This window comes from Mauremys mutica, unplaced genomic scaffold (assembly GCF_020497125.1).
Source record: "Mauremys mutica isolate MM-2020 ecotype Southern unplaced genomic scaffold, ASM2049712v1 Super-Scaffold_100210, whole genome shotgun sequence".
NCBI lineage: Eukaryota > Metazoa > Chordata > Testudines > Geoemydidae > Mauremys > Mauremys mutica.
Genome location: NW_025423288.1, coordinates 521,766 through 538,880, shown reverse-complemented (window position 1 = coordinate 538,880; position 17,115 = coordinate 521,766). Strand labels below are relative to the sequence as shown.

General features: G+C 50.0%; 1 long non-coding RNA gene across 1 annotated transcript; it reads left to right on the top strand.

Moving 5' to 3' along the window:
• Window positions 1–2,282: 2,282 nt before the first annotated feature.
• On the top strand, window positions 2,283–11,838 carry LOC123360052. The gene is made up of 3 exons (XR_006575949.1): window positions 2,283–2,342; window positions 9,714–9,857; window positions 11,780–11,838. It is a non-coding gene; the product is annotated as an uncharacterized LOC123360052 (long non-coding RNA).
• Window positions 11,839–17,115: the final 5,277 nt, after the last annotated feature.

The following is a 17,115-nucleotide window of genomic DNA, read 5'->3' as shown; positions in this document are numbered from 1 at the left end:
GCGTCTCTTGAGGAGGCGGAGCAGGGGGTTAGAGGGAGCCTAGTGCTGTGCCAAGGGCTCTGTCTGGGCTTCCCCCGCTGGCTCCTGTTGGGATCCCTGGCACTAGGTCAGGGGATGCCAGGCAAGCAGAGTGAGGGGACCCACTGCAAAGCATTGGGGTCCCGCTGGGGGGGGGGAGAATGGCATGGCAGATCCTACTGGAGATCAGGTGGGGGAATCCCAGGTGGGCAGTGAGGGACTGAGTTTCCAGTGGGGTGTCCTCTGGGGGGGGGGTGTCCCTAGCTCCTGGGGGGCTCTTGGTGGGACGAACCCTCTGGTATTCCCAAGCTGGCAGTCATGGTCTGGTGGGGATTCCCTGGCCGGTGGGGCTTTAATGGGTATCTGGCGGCCCTGGCCAGGGACTCTGGGGGCTGGGTACCAGGGAATATCTGGTGGGCCCCTGGCTGGGGGGGTGTCTGGGCCCCCGGCTGTGGGCTCTGGGGACTGCTCCTGACCTCGCTCCTTCTCTCTGATCGACTTGTTCCAGAATCCCCCGGCCAGGCCCAGTCACCGTGATAACTTTCTATCCACTTACCAAACACTGTCAGGTGAAATCATACATTTTGCTTTTCTCCCTTCTTGAAAACTGCAGGAACTTTTAGTTCCCTTGGGAAAATTCGTGCCCCCCCCCCGCCACGTCCTTGTCCTGGATCTGGGGTATGAGGGAGGTGGGAAGGGGGTCAGCGCTGCCACACAATGGTCTTTTCCACAGCGTTCTGGACTCATTCTTTCTGAAATCTGGTTTCATTGAGACCATGATAATCCACAATCACTGCATGGAAAGACAAGGAGTGACTCTGGATGGACAGTGGGGCAAATGAGATTCTCCCTGTGAGGAGGGGCTCTCATTAGCTGCTCTCCCCCATGAGCTAAAGGAGGGAAGCTGCTCAAACGCTCTGTCCCTCTCTGCTCAGGACATTGGGGTTCAGCTTCCTGGGTCAGAGGCTGCAGCCTCCATTGTGATCTGGGAGACCAGGCTTAGCAGCTGCTGCTCCCCCAGTGGGGTTCTGTGCTGGGATGTCACCTTAATTTGAGCTGCTTCTCTGCCTGGCCCAGGGGACGACTTTCTGAAGCTGGTACTAGCCCCCTAGGGTAGCTCTGTTAGTACTAAATTCTGAGCCAGAGACTCCAGGTAACTGGAAAAAACCAAGGGAAAATGCTGGGGTCTGGCATTAAAATGACTCTACACAAATAGCCCCCCCCCAGTCATTTCTCCTCCCATTAGCAATTGCAGGAGCAAATCCAGCCATGGGGGAGCAAACAACCCAGGAATGGGACTTTCCTATCAGGCGGGTAGGGAAAGGGGACAGGGAAAAGGAGATAGAAAGTGAGATTGAAAGGGGCAATGGGAGAGAAGAGGTTTGAAAGAGATTTCAAGATCTCTAATCTGCCCAGACAGATGTATTACTGCACCCTGGGTAGATTCACTTTCCTGTGGACAAGATGAGGCTCAGACAGAGGAAAACCCAGTTCCTGACTCCATCTCCCTGCTGCTGGGGTGTGGCTGCCGTGGGGTCAGTGTCTGAGGGAATCGTTGAAAGTGACTCCTTTGGTTCTGCTCTTTTCTAGCCTTGTGTTCAGAGACTTAGTTATGGGATGGGGCGAGGGAGAAGGGAGGTTAAAATGTCTCTGTGGGCTTAGCCTGGCAGGAGGGGCAAACCTGCTGGGAGTTGTTTAATAAGTGGTCTAGATTCTGGGAACCATGAGGTTCAGTGGTGGAAATGCCCTAATTTTTTAACTGAAAATAACCCACCTACATGGGACTAGGAAAACTGACCAGATTCATAGCGCTGGAGCCTAACCAGCGGCTGCTGTGAGATATGAAGGGGGCACCCACTAATCAGGTTTAGGGGAAATTCCCCTCCCTTCATATCCAGCTCCTCACAATGAGGAGGGTGTTGGGCTTCCTACCAGGGAGCTCTCCCTGGACCCTGCTAGGGCCTCCATCTCCTGTATCAGTCTGTGGCTAGTAGGGGGGTGATGGATCTGCTGGGAGAGACAAGGGGCTTTCTCTTTATCCCCTTACCCTGGTGTTTCCTGGATGCTCTGGGTGGGGTGGGGTGAGATTCTGTTGACTGCGAGCCACCCAGAGCTTCTGTTTGGCTCCTGTCCCCCACTAACAGTGGGGCTGTGAGTGGGGCAGCAGGTACTGAGTGTTGGACTCTTGCTCTTTCAGGGGCCAGTGACCTTCGAGGAGGTGGCTGTGCATTTCACCAGGGAAGAGTGGGCTCTGCTGGACGCCACTCAGAGAGCCCTCTACAGAGACGTCATGCCGGAGAACTATGAGAATGTGACCTCACTGGGTAAGGGTTACTGTCCCCTCAGTTCTTGGAAGGGGAAAAGAAGAGAGAAGGTTCACACCAGCCCCACAATGCCACCTCTGCTCTGCCCTGTCCTAGCAGCACCCCAATATGCCAGTGACACACACACACTGCCACAGACCCTCTCCTGCTGCAGAACACTTTGGGAACAGCACAGGAGCCATATCGCACAGTGTCAAATATCTCCTGTTCGCATAAGTAAAACTGGGGGTTAGGTCCAGCATAACCAACAGAAGCTTCCCACCCCAGACCTTCTCTCAAACCCTGAGTCTTCTTTACCCAGACCCCAATGTGCTTGGGGTGTAACAGGCAGGCTGCAGGAGTCAGAGCTGCTGGTCCAGGGTTACTTATCACACGGACACTCAGTGTATCCTTGACTGCTGGCTGGGGGTATCCAGACAGGGGAGCTCCAGCTGCAGAACACTGAATCTCACCCAGGATTACAGATGACACAACTCCTCACTGCTCTGGATCGCACCCCAGCATGTGAAAATGGCCTAGGTTGGTAGTGAAACTTCCTGAGACATGGAGAGTCTTGCTCCCCTATCACTGTGTGTAATAGCCACAATCTCTCTTCTCTTCTGGCTCTATTCCTTAAGTCACATGACCTGATTCTTATTTTTCACATTCTGCTTTTCCAGACTAATTAGAGCCCTTGCTCCTGAATTATAGCTTCTAATTTCCCAGTGTTCTCCACACCCAGGGATTTTCCTACTCCCTCCCATTACCCTGGACTCACTAGATTCCCTGGTAGATAAGAATGGCCATACTGGGTCAGACCAAAAGTCCCTCTAGCCCAGTACCCTGTCTTCTGACAGTGGCCAATGCCAGGTGTCCCGGGAGAATGAACAGAACAGGGAATCATCAAATGATGAATCTCCTGTCACTCATTCCCAGCTTATGGCAAATAGAGGCTAGGGACACCATCCCTGCCTATCCTAGCTAATAGCCATTGATGGACCTGTCCTCCATGAATTTATCATATTATTATTATTATTTATTATTTCTTGAACCCTGTTATAGTCTTGGTCTTCACAACATCCTTTGTTAAAGAATTACAGAGGTTGACTATGCGTTGTGTGAAGAAATAATTCATTTTGTTTGTGTTATACCTGCTGCCTGTTAGTTTCATTTGGTGATTCCTAGTTCTTGTGTTATGAGAAGGAGTAAATAACACTTCCTTATTTACTTTCTCCACACCAGTCATGATTTTATAGACCTCTCTCATACTCCCCTTCATCTCTTTTCCAATCTGAAAAGTTCCAGACTTTTCAATCTCCCCACATACAGAAGCTGTTCCATACCCCTAATCATTTTTTTGCCCTTTTCTGAATCTTTTCTAATTCCAATGTATCTTTTTTGAGATGGAGTGACCCCATCTGCATGCAGTATTCAAGATGTGGGTGTACCATGGATTTATATAAAGGCAATGTATTTTCTGTCTTAGTACCTTTCTTAATGATTCCCAACAGTCTGGGGTTTTTTTTGTTTGTTTGTTTGGTTTGTTTTGTTTTTTGACTGCCTCTGCGTCTTGAGTGGATGTTTTCAGAGAACTATGCACAATTACTTCAAGATCCCTCTCTTGAGTGGAAACAGCTAATTTAGACCCCATCATTTTATAAGTGTAGTTGGGATTATGCTTTTCAGTGGGCTGCACTATGTGCTATCCTGACATCTAGTACTGCTGAGATCCTGCATTCAGTGATATCCCTGCCCTTCCTGTTCCCTTTCTCCACCGAACCCCACCAGCCCATGGTTACTGTTCCCAGCTTCCCCAGGACTCTCTCATTGTCTCTGGACCTGTCTGTCAGCAAGAAGCAGAGCCAGGGAGACTTGCCCTTTCTCTGGAGACTTTGATTTCTGGGACATGGATTTACTTTCTCTGGGTTTTAGGAGCCTCTTTGAAAGTGAATGTCTGTGACATTAACCACAGTGCAATCTGGACTGTTGAACAGCTGTGTCCCCTCAGTTCCCCAGGCTGGGGTGCCTTTTACACTGTTTTACTGTGAGAGCAGCCACTCCTGGGCAGGTAACACACAGTCTCCGGCATGTAACTCACTCCCAGCTACACAGTATTGAGTGCTGCTAGTCAGTGACTCACAAATTACAGTGCAGCACAGGAAAACCCCAGAAAATTCTCTGGTCCCAGACTTACCCCAGAAATGTGCATCTTGCACTGTCCAGCACACTACTGAACAGTGCAAGCTCATATGAAGTCTGTCATTTCATCAGTGGAAAATGACGTACACCAGCCTTGTTATCCCAATTGGCGTTTCCAACACACTTTAATCCAACCACACTGGTTAGATAAACAATAAACCAAGATTGTTAACTACCGGGAAAAAGATGATTTCAAGTAACTAAGGTAATGAGGCATAAAAGTCAGAATTGGTTACAAAAGAAATACAAGATAAAAACTAGTGTCTAAGTTAACAAGCTTAAAAACGGCTAGAAAGCAAATGTTTCTCACCAGCTGCTGAGACAGGCTGGTTTTCCTTTCAGCCAGGACTCCCCCTAACCCGCCCCTGCTGTCCAATTTCAGCTCTTCAGGAGTTATCATGAGCAGAGGGAAAGAAGAGAGAGAGAGAGTCTCAAGCATTTTCCTCACCTTTTTGTAATTCAGTCCTTTATTAGAAACAACTTTAGTCTCAGCTGAGGCATGGTGCCAGGCTGTCTGTTGAAGATACGAGCTTCAAGTGGTCCCTGTGATGGAATGTAAATGTCGTCTTCACACATTCCCCTGCCAGAGAATGGCCATTTGACCAGCTATTTGCCTTGCTGTCTCTGAGGAACTGGTCTGTGGGTGTTCCCCAGAATTGTAACTTTTTCAGTAGTAATATACAGTAAAATCTCATAATTTACATACAATGTTGCTATACATTTTAACAGGAGGATAATATTCAGTAGATTGTGTTTTCAAATGATACCTCACAAGCCATACTATGTACAAAATTGGTCATAATTGTTTAGAAGAGTGGACATAGGGGGTACAGACTGACACGGTGTCTGCTTCTGAGGGATTGAAATATCCACATATCTGCTGGGACCACACACAAAGTGTTTGGCATCTTCAATGACCTGGGGAGCTGGCCCTGGGAATTCATCGTTTTACTAAGTGTGACACTGTATGGAATTGTGAGATACTTTGTATTACTATTTTATTAATAAAATTATTGCAATGATTCATGCTAGATATGCCCTGTAAGGTGTCAGTGAAAATGTTATGATTTTCCAAGTATGATCATTTTGTTTCTATATTTGTATCACCTTTGTATTGTGAGTTATAGATATATAGGGTACATCTGAATTTCCAGACTTGTGCAGCGTTTCTGGGTAACACCCCTAGACATATTGGCATCAGCACTGCCTAGCCTGTTTGATGGCCCATCCAGGGTCATCAGCTGTACAATGAACCCATGGAAAGAACTAAGGGGATACACCTATTGAGTCAGCAAGACATGCAGGGGTATGCTTGGCTCACGGCGTGTGGGGGAGTCAGGGCCCTTCACCCTTACTTCCTGCGATTCACCGTGACTCTCAGCCAGCCAGTAAAGGGGGAGGTTTATTAGCCGACAGGAACACAGTCCCAAACAGAGCTTGTAGGTACAACCAGGACCCCTCAGTCAGGTTAATGGGGGGGGGAGGGAGGGAGGGGCGGGGGGTGAGGAGGAGGGCAAAGAGCTTAGACCCCAGCCTTGGGCTTCCCGCTGCTTCCCCAGACTGCTCCAAACTGAAAACCCCGTCCAGCAGTCCCACCCAGCCTTCCCCCGGCTCCTCCTCCAGCCTTTGTCCAGATTCCTGGGCAAAGGTGTCACCTGGCCCCAACCCCCCTCCTGGCTCAGGTTACAGACTGAGGTATCATCCCTCAAGTGAAGTCACCCCCTGCTATCCCATCCCCAGTGCAGACAGTCCCAGTAAAACTCCCCTCCAACATTCCCAGATCAATCTGCCACACCCTATTGTGTCATGTCTCTCCCCTCTTCGAGACTGAACTGAGTGGGATCACTCTGACCAGTGACCTGGGGAAGTTCAGTGCCACCTCTCTGGGACAACACATCCACTGTCATGTTGGCACTCCCCTTCCTATGGACCACGTCCATATCATAATCTTGCAGGAGCAGGCTCCACCTCAGGAGCTCAACATTGGCTCCTTTCATCTGGTGTAGCCAGGTCAGGAGAGAGTAGTCTGTGTACACGGTGAAGTGTCGCCCAAATAGATATGGCTCCAGTTTCTTAAGGGCCCACACCACGGCCAGGCATTCCTTCTCGATGGCCATTTAGTTTTGCTCCTGGGGTAGGAATTTCTTGCTCAGGTGCACAGTGGGGTACATCTCCCCCTTTTCATCATCCTGCATTAACACTGCCCCCAGTCCCATGTCTGAGGCATTGGTGAACACCATAAAGGGCTTGTCAAAGTCTGAGTTTGCCAGAACTGGGCCACTGAGCAGAGCCTCCTTCAGCGCACAGAGAGCCATCTGGCACTCCTTGGTCCAGACCACTTTGTCTGGCTTCCCCTTCTTGCATAGCTCAGTGATGGTGGCGGCTATGTCTGCTGGGGTCACGGTGCCCTCAGTATTTGCTGGGCTCCTCCCAGCCCTTTCCCTAGGAATAGGTAGGAGGGGTCCTGGGATGTCCTCGGCAGCCATCTGACCACTCCCAGATGGGACAGATACTGGTGCCTGCCCTTCATCTGCGGGCTGCTTCCCTCAGAGACAGGGACAGGCTTTTCCGACCGATCCTCCTCCTCCAGGTGGGCAATCGGCTGTTCTTTGGTGAGCTTCCCAATGCACAGCCACCTTTGCCTGCACAGCTCGACTTGGTCGCTCTTAAGGCGCTTCTTATACATCTTCCCACTGACCATTCACAGGCCTGTGTGCTCTCAGCTCCCCATGGTTTCCAGAAGGAACCCCTAGTGTGCCAGCCCTTTTCCTGGTCACCACCTCTCTTCCAGGGTCAAGCCACAGATGACTCCGCCCCGAGCCTGCTCACCACAATCCCCAGGGGGACCCCATTACTGCAACAGTCCTTCTCGCTGGTCACACACTCCCAGGGGTTAAGCATAGCTCCTCCGCCCACCAAAACCGCTCCTCTCTGAATCTTCAGCACACCGGTCCCCATCAATCCCCCTTCGTTTTACTACTCACCAGTCACTTACTGTGGGAAGCGCCATCCACGGGGTGCAGTACATCCCACCACTACCACCAGTTGTCACGGAGTATGGGGGAGTCAGAGCCCTGCACCCTCACTTCCTTTCATTCACCGTGACTCTCAGCCAGACAGTAAACCAGAAGGTTTATTAGATGACAGGAACACAGTCCCAAACAGAGCTTGTAGGTACAGCCAGGACCCCTCAGTCAGGTCCCTTGGGGGTGGGGGGGAGGCAGGGAGTTTAGACCCCAGCCTTGGGGTTCCCTCTGCTTCCTCAGACTGCTCCAAACTGAAAACCCCCTCCAGCAATCTCACCCAGCCTTCCCCCGGCTCCTCCTCCAGCCTTTGTCCAGATTCCTGCCCCAACCCCCATCCTGGCTCAGGTTACAGGCTCAGGTATCATCCCTCAAGTGAAGTCATCCCCTGCTATCCCATCCCTAATGCAGACAGTCCCAGTAAAACTCCCCTGCGACATTCCCAGGTCAAACTGCCCCCTTCCTTACTGTGTCACAGCCTGTGTACTGAGAACTCCAAGGCTTTTCCATGCCATGTGCTGTGAAGCTTGTGTTTGGGATACAAGAAGTAGAAGCTACAAGGCCAAAGGAATATAAAGGGCAGCTGCATCAGCTCCATTTTGTCTTCAAACCCTCTGGAGCAACTTTTCTACAAATGGAAGCCTTGACCATAAGAACAGGTGTACCGGGTCAGACCAAAGGTCCATCTAGCCCAGTATGTGTCTACCGACAGTGGCCAATGCCAGGTGCCCCAGAGGGAGTGAACCTAACAGGCAATGATCAAGTGATCTCTCTCCTGCCATCCATCTCCATCCTCTGACGAATAGAGGCTAGGGACACCATTCTTACCCATCCTAGCTAATAGCCATTTATGGACTTAGCCACCATGAATTTATCCAGTCCCCTTTTAAACATTGTTATAGTCCTAGCCTTCACAACCTCCTCAGGTAAGGAGTTCCACAGGCTGACTGCGTGTTATGTGAAGAAATATTTCTTTTTGTTTGTTTTAAACCTGCTGCCTATTAATTTCATTTGGTGACCCCTAGTTCTTGTATTATGGGAATAAGTAAATAACTTTTCCTTATCCACTTTCTCAACATCACTCATGATTTTATATACCGCTATCATATCCCCTCTTAGTCTCCTCTTTTCCAAGCTGAAGAGCCCTAGCCTCTTTAATCTTTTCTCATATGGGACCCTCTCCAAACCCCTAATCATGTTAGTTGCCCTTTTCTGAACCTTTTCTAGTGCTAGAATATCTTTTTGAGGTGAGGAGACCACATCTGTATACAGTATTCAAGATGTGAGTGTACCATGGAGTTATATAAGGGCAATAATATATTCTCAGTCTTATTCTCTATCCCCTTTTTAATGATTCCTAACATCCTGTTTGCTTTTTTGACCGCCTCTGCACACTGCGTGGACATCTTCAGAGAACTATCCACAATGACTCCAAGATCTTTTTCCTGACTCGTTGTAGCTAAATTAGCCCCCATCATATTGTATGTATAGTTGGGGTTATTTTTTCCAATGTGCATTACTTTACATTTATCCACAGAACAAAGGACTGAATGACCCATCCAAACTGTGGATATGTTCCAGATGGACTTTCAAGCCAGCAACTCACTAATACTGCTAAGAACCTGATATATAGATTTCGGAATGTATCTGACTCCTTTCCCATTTAACAACTCCCTTTTTTTTCTTTCTTTTATAATAAATCTTTAATTTAGATGCTAAAGGACTGGCAGAGAACATTGTATTTTGTGTAAGATCCAAACCTATACTAACCTGGTGATGTGGCTGACCCTTTGGGGTCAGAAGAACTCTTTGTCTATGCACGCAGAGTTTTTAAATAACCTCTCACTGTACTGGACCTAGGTGCTGATTGGGAGTCAGAGAAGTGCAATGCAATAAAGGGGGCTGGGTGATTTCTTTTTTCAGCTTCTCGATAACCAGTGTGGGTGATCAGAAGCACAGTTTGTGACTGGTCAGTGAGTTTAACTTCAGCGTTAACCACCAGTTTTAGGAGCATCTCCCTTTTTGAGCCTGCCCTGACCCTGGCATTTTCAGTGAGGACTGTCCCAGGCACACCAGCTCACACTAAGCACTGAAGTTAAATTAATAGATTTATTTTTATGACAAAGTTATGAAATCAAGTGAACTCCTTTATTTTCTTTCATCTGAGCAGGGTTTCCAGTTTCCCAACCTGATGTGATCTCCCAGCTGGAACAACGGGAAGAGCCATGAGTCACAGACCTCCAGGGTTCAGAGGAAAGAAAGATCCTGAGAGTTCCCTGCACAGATGAGGAAACATTAAACCAACTCAGAATCTGTAAGTGCCTGAAGGAAACATCTGGGAACCCCTACAAAGACCTTGGGAGCTCTGTCGGTTCATTATTGTCCCTAGCAGGGGTCATATCCTCAGGGTAATTAGCTCATGGTCTCCTGTAGATCAGGCCTGCACAACATGCGGCCCACGTGGGCTCACTGTGCGGCCCGCGGGGGGTGAGTAGTTGTGTGGGCAGGCAGTTGCGGGTCGGGGGTGGTGGTGCAGGTGAGCCAGTAGCGGGGGAGGCAGGCTAAGGAGGCGAGCTGCGAGTTGGTGGCTGACCATCCCCTCCCCCTCCCATCCCCTCCCCCTCCCCCCTCCCATCCCCTCTCCAAGGGTTGCAGCTGTCTGGCGGTGCTGCCTTCCACGCCTTCCTCATTCATTCAACAGGGCAATTGATTACAAAGTTGGGGGAAGAGCTCATTCTACTTCTAGCAAAAAGACATTTTTCTTTTACCTTAATTATACTACCTTAGGGGCCCGCTATAACATATTACCAAGGTTCAATACTCCTGTTTCGGTGGGGCAGCGCTGGGGAAGGAGGGTTTGTTTCTGCAGGGCGGGCGGTGCTGGGGAGGGGGAGTATTTCGGGGGGCTGGGCGGCGCTGGGGGGATGTTGTGTTTCGGGGGGGCTTGGTGCTGGAGGGGAGTCGGCGGGGCCGGTGGGGTTTGGCCCTCAGCTGTTTTCTTTGGAGTAATATGGCCCTCGCTGCTTTACGAGTGGTGCAGGCCTGCTGTAGATCCTAGTAGACACCAGGCAGTAGCTTCTTCCCTTCCCCCTGCGAATTTGGATGGGATGTGAAGGCCAAATTGATCCCCTCCTCTCTCTTACTTGTGTTATGCTTAAGCACATAGGATCTTTTTCAGGGGAAAAGGCAATACACTGTGTTTATTGAAGATACAGCAATTAGCATATGCATTCAATTACGCCACACACATACATTGCCCTGCCGGTCGATGTTACAGTTACCAGTCCAGAGTCCAGATCAATCTTGTGGCCAGCTAGGTTGATCACATGTAGGAGGAGCTGGGTTCTGTTGGCTGCAACATGATTCTCTGGGGAAGTCTTGGTAGGATGAACCCAAAGTTTCATGGCAAGGCACCCTGTTTCTACAGGGATTTTCCTTCATTGTGACCAATGAGTTTTGCACCGTCATGCTGTAATTAATTGTTGTTTGACGAGTGTTTGTTTTCTTAAATTGTCCTTCTCATCCTTTATCTTGTTCTTTCATCAAGTCCCTCACGGAGTTCTCCCAGCCTGGTTTTGATCAGAGCTGTCTGGTCCCCATTGATAGGTGCCTGTCTCATCTTTAGAATCATCAGTCTGTCTCCTTTGACATTTCAGTAGGAGTGTGCTGCAGCCTCCTGGTGCCCTTGCATCTGTCTTCGGTTCCTCCCTTGTACATTTGGTTCAGTGATGGCCTTCACACTTATCTCTTAATACCTACATTTTTCATTCACACACAAAACAATTAATTTACACACAACATTTTGAACAGGAACATCAAATTGCAATGCAAAAGAAAACAACCATGGCATTCTTTTACTTATTTTAAAATGCTAAACCTACAACAAATTGGTGACCCGCAAAGGTCTGTTACTGCCTTGAAATCAGTCCAGACACGGATCCTGGCTGATGTATCTCTACCCATTGGCCCATTAGCCATTCCTTTCTGTTATTCAAAAAGGGTGGCTAGCAGGATGTGATCAGATCATACACCAATACACTTAATACATGCTACATAATTATTCTGTATCCTTCATTCTAAATTATATAAAATACAAACATAAAATCCCACCACTACATTTGGGGGAAGAGTTTGGGGGAGTTCAGTTCCTGATTTTTATTTGACCTCTCTCCAGCACTTGTTTTGGTTTGGCCTTCCCCTTTCCATCCCTGTCTGAGGTTTCTGTCTCTATCACAGCAGGTGATGCAAGGGTAGGTGAGAAAGAGGAGCAGAATTCTCAGCAGGGAAATGTTGAGCAAGTGGATAAACACAGAGAATTATCACAGAGTTCGAAAAGGAATGTGTCCTGGAGTCATGAGCTGGGAAACTCCTGTGAGATTCAGCACAGACCAGAAAGAGAGCAGGGAAACCAGCCAGGGAAGAAAGCGGGTAAATTTATTTCCTGTTGGGGAACAGAGAAGGGCCTCAAGGAAACCACAACCCAGCAGGAAATCCTCATGCGAAAGAGAAAAAATACATGCACTGAATGTGGGAAAAACTTCATTCACAGATCAAGCCTTTCTGTTCATCTGAGAATCCACACAGGGGACCGGCCATACGAATGCAGAGAGTGTGGGAAATGCTTCACTAGCAGCTCATACCTTTCTAAACATCAGAGAATCCACACAGATGACAGGCCCTACGAATGCAGAGAGTGTGGGAAAAGATTCACTCGCAGATCAGGCCTTTTTCAACATCAGAGAATCCACACAGGGGAGAGGCCCTATGAATGCAGTGAGTGTGGAAAAACCTTCAATCGCAGCTTGCATCTTATTAGTCATCAGCGAATCCACACAGGAGAGAGGCCCCATGGATGCAGCGAGTGTGGGAAAAACTTCAGTCACAGATCAGCCCTTTCTGTTCATCAGAAAATCCACACAGGGGAGAGGCCCTATGAATGTGGTGAGTGTGGAAAATGCTTCACTAGTAGCTCAACCCTTTCTATTCATCAGAGAATCCACACAGGGGAGAGGCCCTACGAATGCAGTGAGTGTGGGGAAAGCTTCTTTCACAGATCAGGACTTTTTCACCATCAGAGACTCCACACAGGGGAGAGGCCCTATGAATGCAGTGAGTGTGGGAAAACCTTCAATCGCAGCTCCCACCTTATTAGTCATCAGAAAATCCACACAGGAGAGAGGCCCTATAAATGCAGTGAGTGTGGGAAAAACTTCATTCACAGATCAGCTCTTTCTGTTCATCAGAGAATCCACACAGGGGAGAGACCCTATAAATGCAGTGAGTGTGGGAAAACCTTCAGTCAGTGTTCAAGCCTTATTAGTCATCAGAGAATCCACACAGGAGAGAGGCCCTATGAATGCAGTGACTGTGGAAAAAGCTTCACTCGCAGATCAGCCCTCTGTGAACATCAGAGACTCCACACAGGGGAGAGGCCCTACGAATGCAGTGACTGCGGAAAAAGTTTCACTCAAAGATCAGCCCTTTCTGTTCATCAGAGAATCCACACAGGTGAGAGGCCCTATGAATGCAGTGAGTGCGGAAAATGCTTCACTAGCCACTCAGACCTTTCTAAACATCAGCGAATCCACACACGGGAGAGGCCCTATGAATGCAGTGAGTGTGGGAAAACCTTCTCTTGGCACTCAGCCCATGTTAGCCATCAGAGAATCTGCAAGGGAGATCAATGCCATAAAAACCTCTAGAGCAGGGGTTGGCAACCTTTCAGAAGTGGTGTGCCGAGTCTTCATTTATTCACTCTAATTAAGGTTTCGCGTGCCGGTAATACATTTTGATGTTTTTTAGAAGGTCTCTCTCTACAAGTCTATATATTATATAACTAAACTATTGTTGTATTGTAAAATAAACAAGGTTTTCAAAATGTTTAAGAAGCTTCATTTAAAATTAAATTAACATGTTGATCTGACGCCACCGGCCCGCTCAACCTGCTGCTGGTCTGGGGTTCTGTTCACCTAGGCTGGCAGTGGGCTGAGCGGGGCCTGCGGCCAGGACCCCAGCTGGGAAGAGTCGGGAAGCCGGGACCCCAGACCGGCAGCAGGCTGTGCGGCTCAGCCCACTGCCGCTCAGGGGTTCCATCCGCTGGCTCCTGCCAGCCGGGATCCCGGCTGCCGGACCCGCTCAGCCCACTGCCAGTGTGGGGTCCCGGCCCTTCCCACATATAGTGGGTACCTACCTTCTCCCTGGTTCTGGCCCATTCTCTTCCTCTCTCTGCACTGAGCACAGGGCTGGGGGTGAAGGGTCTGGCCAGGAGCTAGAATGATGGAGGGGGCTCAGGGTTGGGGCAGGAGGTTTGGGTGTGGGGGCACTTACCTGGGGAGCTCCCATTTGGCATGAGGGGTGCAGGTGGGAATGTGTGCGGAGGGGTGCAGGAGCTCCCGTTTGGTGCTCAGGGTGGGGGTGAGGATGTGCGGGGTGCATGGGATGTGCATGGATATGTGTGGGGGTGCCAGAGTCAGGGCTGAGGTCGTGGAGGGGTGAAGGAGTCAACAGGGGGCTGGGTGGTACAGGGCTCAGGGCAGGGGCCTGGGCAGGGTGTGGGGGTGCAAGGCTCAGGGCAGGGGGGGGGGTCAGGGCTCCAGGCAGAGGGCTGAGTGACTGCCCCCCCCGGACCCCCATCCCCCACTGCTCCTTGTCCCGACTACCCCCTCCTGGGACCCCACTCCCTAGCTAAGCTCCCTGCCCCATGTCCCCTCACTGCCCCCCTAGGACCCTACCCCCTACCTGTCCCCTGACTGCCCCAACCCTTATCCACACCCCCGCACCCAGACAGAAACCCCCAGACTCCCATGCCTATCTAACCACTCCCCACCCCCTGACAGGACCCCCAGAACTCTGGATCCATACAACCCCCCCAGCTCCTTGTTCTCTGACCCCCACCCAGAGACCCCCCCCCCACCCTAACTGTGCCCCCAGGACCCTGTTCCCTGACTGCCCTGTCTCCTATCCACCCCCCACCCCCTAACAGACCCCGGGACTCCCATGCCCCCTCCACCACCCCTGCTCCCTTACTGCCCCCTCCAGAGACCCCCACCCCAACCAGCCCCCCAGGATCCCACCCCCCATCCAACCCATCCCGCTCCCTGTCTCCTGATTGCCCCCCGCTTACCCCAACCCCCCCCCAGCCCCAGACCCCTTACCATGAGGCTTCCTGCTCATTCGGAGCCCTGCCGCTGCGCGCGCAGCCCCGCCCCTCAAAGTGCTGCGTGCAAGGCGGCAGGGCACCGGATGAGCGGGAAGCGTCTTTCACTCCCCGCAGAGCCAAACACTGCCCCACGGGAGTGTGGAGCCCCAGCCCCCAGAGCGCTGTGTGGGGGAGGGGCCAGCGGGTTGCCACGCCGGCAGGATTTTTAATGGCACACTGGAGTCCCGGCAGGCCTTGACACGCGTGCCATAGGTTGCCGACCCCTGCTACAGCCCAACCTTCTGCTGATACACCTCAATGCACGGCTATAAAGGGTTTGAAGCTTTCATTGCTTAAGTTCCAGGACACTGAGGGATTTCAGCTCCCCTTTGGCCAGAGGAAACCTTCACCCCACTCACAACCAGGTTCTTGTCCATGGGATCACTGTAGGGGGCTGGGTCCCTGTTTGTCTAGTCTCTCTATCTAGGACAAGCCAGGGCGCCTCTACAGAAATCCATGGCACTCCCACATCTTGAACACTGCGTGCAGATGTGGTCACCCCCCCTGATAAAAGATATATTGTAATTGGAAAAGGTTCAGAAAAGGGCAACAAAAATGATTAGGGGTCTGGAGCAGCTTTCATATGATGAGTGATTAATAAGACTGAGACTTTTCAGCTTGGAAAAGAGATGATAGAGTCTATAAAGCAATGATTGGGTTGGAGAAAGTAAATAAGGAAGTGTTATTTACTCCTTTAGACACAAGAGCTAGGGGTCACCAAATGAAATGAAGAGGCAGCAGGTTTAAACCAAACAAAAGGAAATATTTCTTCACATAACACGCAGTCAGCCTGTGGAACCCTGGGGCACCTAGGATCGCCCCTGTAAGAAGACAGGATACTAGGCTAGATGGACCGTTGATCTGACCCAGTGTGGCCATTCTTATGTTGTGTACTTGTGAACTGGGGTGTATGAGCACCAGGGCCCTCTGTGGAGCTGCCCTTCTCCTTCTATCTCTCATGTTTCATTGACTCCAGCCTTTTTTTCTATTCAGCATCAGCATCATTGTAAACAAGCTGCCCTCACCTCCTGTCCCCTCCAAGAACCAGTGTCCCCGTCTTGTGTAAATCACTGACCTCTCTCAGCACTGACTGCCCCTCCATGTCCTTGTCCCTCCCTCTGTGCTGATGGGACCCTTCTCTCCAGTCCTTCCTCATCAAGCAGCTCAGTGGATGGGAATCTTAGAGTCACCCTGGTGCTTTAGGAGCAGAACCCCCCCGAGCTTCCATGCAATTGGCACTTTGCCATCACTGCTCAGGACTGAGACTTGTGCAGGGAGACTGGCTGGGCCACGTGCCAGCTGGGCATGAGCAAAGCAGCAGGGGTGAAAGGCAAATGTGGGGAGTGAACCCAGGGCCTTATACATGCAAAGCAGGCACTGTACCACTGAGCCACATCCCCAAACAGGCCTTCTTTGCTGACTGTTAGGCTCAGAGCCTGCCTCTTTCCAACGCATCCAGTGGCTTATAAGCTTCATGGGAAACCTTTTCCCCCCAGTCATGCTCTCGTGCAGATTGCTGGTTCTTAGGGGTCACTTTGCAGCAGGACCAGATTTGATGTGTGGGGCGGAGAGAGTGTGTGCGCCCTGGACTCAAGGTTAGCTCAAAAAAAAAAAAGGCAAGGGAAAAACTGCTGTCTGGGAGCTAAATATGCTGGACAATGGGTTGGGATTCTTCTACGCTCAGATTTGTTACGTAGCTGGCAGTCTCCCAAATGATGGTCTGTTCCTTCCCTCAAAATGCCGGCTAAGCCTCTCTTTTTGAATTTAAAGCTCCATGAAAGGAAAAAAATAATGAAGAAAGCATAGAAGCTATGGATGTAGTTAAGAAAGGACTTGGAGAGATAAAAGACCAAAGGAAGGAAAGTATCAACGTTTCGGCCTGGTTTTAAACCAGGGATCTTTTGCAAGTTAGGCAAATGTGATAACCACTACACTATAGAAACCAGCTGCTGTCAATTTTGGGGCCCTTTTCTAAGGCTTTCTCAGTAGCTGCTACACCAGCTGATTTGCCTTTGAAGAACAGGGAAACAAAGGGCACCAAGAACTTATGTTTTTTGGATGAGCCAAGAAAAGGGAGCAGCATTGTCCCCCTCGGGTAGCCCCTGTTCAATTCCAGGTCAGAAAGCAAAACTCTTCTGCAAGAATATCCAAAAAATATTGTGTTTCACTTCACTTCATAAGTACAGTTGTGTGGCAATTAAATGATGACTCTAACATTTCATAAAAGCAAAGAACATTAAACAAAATAGTGTGGGAAATATGGATGTATCTGAGAAAATGGCTTGGAATGAAGGAAGACAAAAATTGATGAGTCGAGAGAACAGGCCCTGTTTCCCCCTGGTTTGGAGTTTCTCTCACAACTACTGGAATAGCA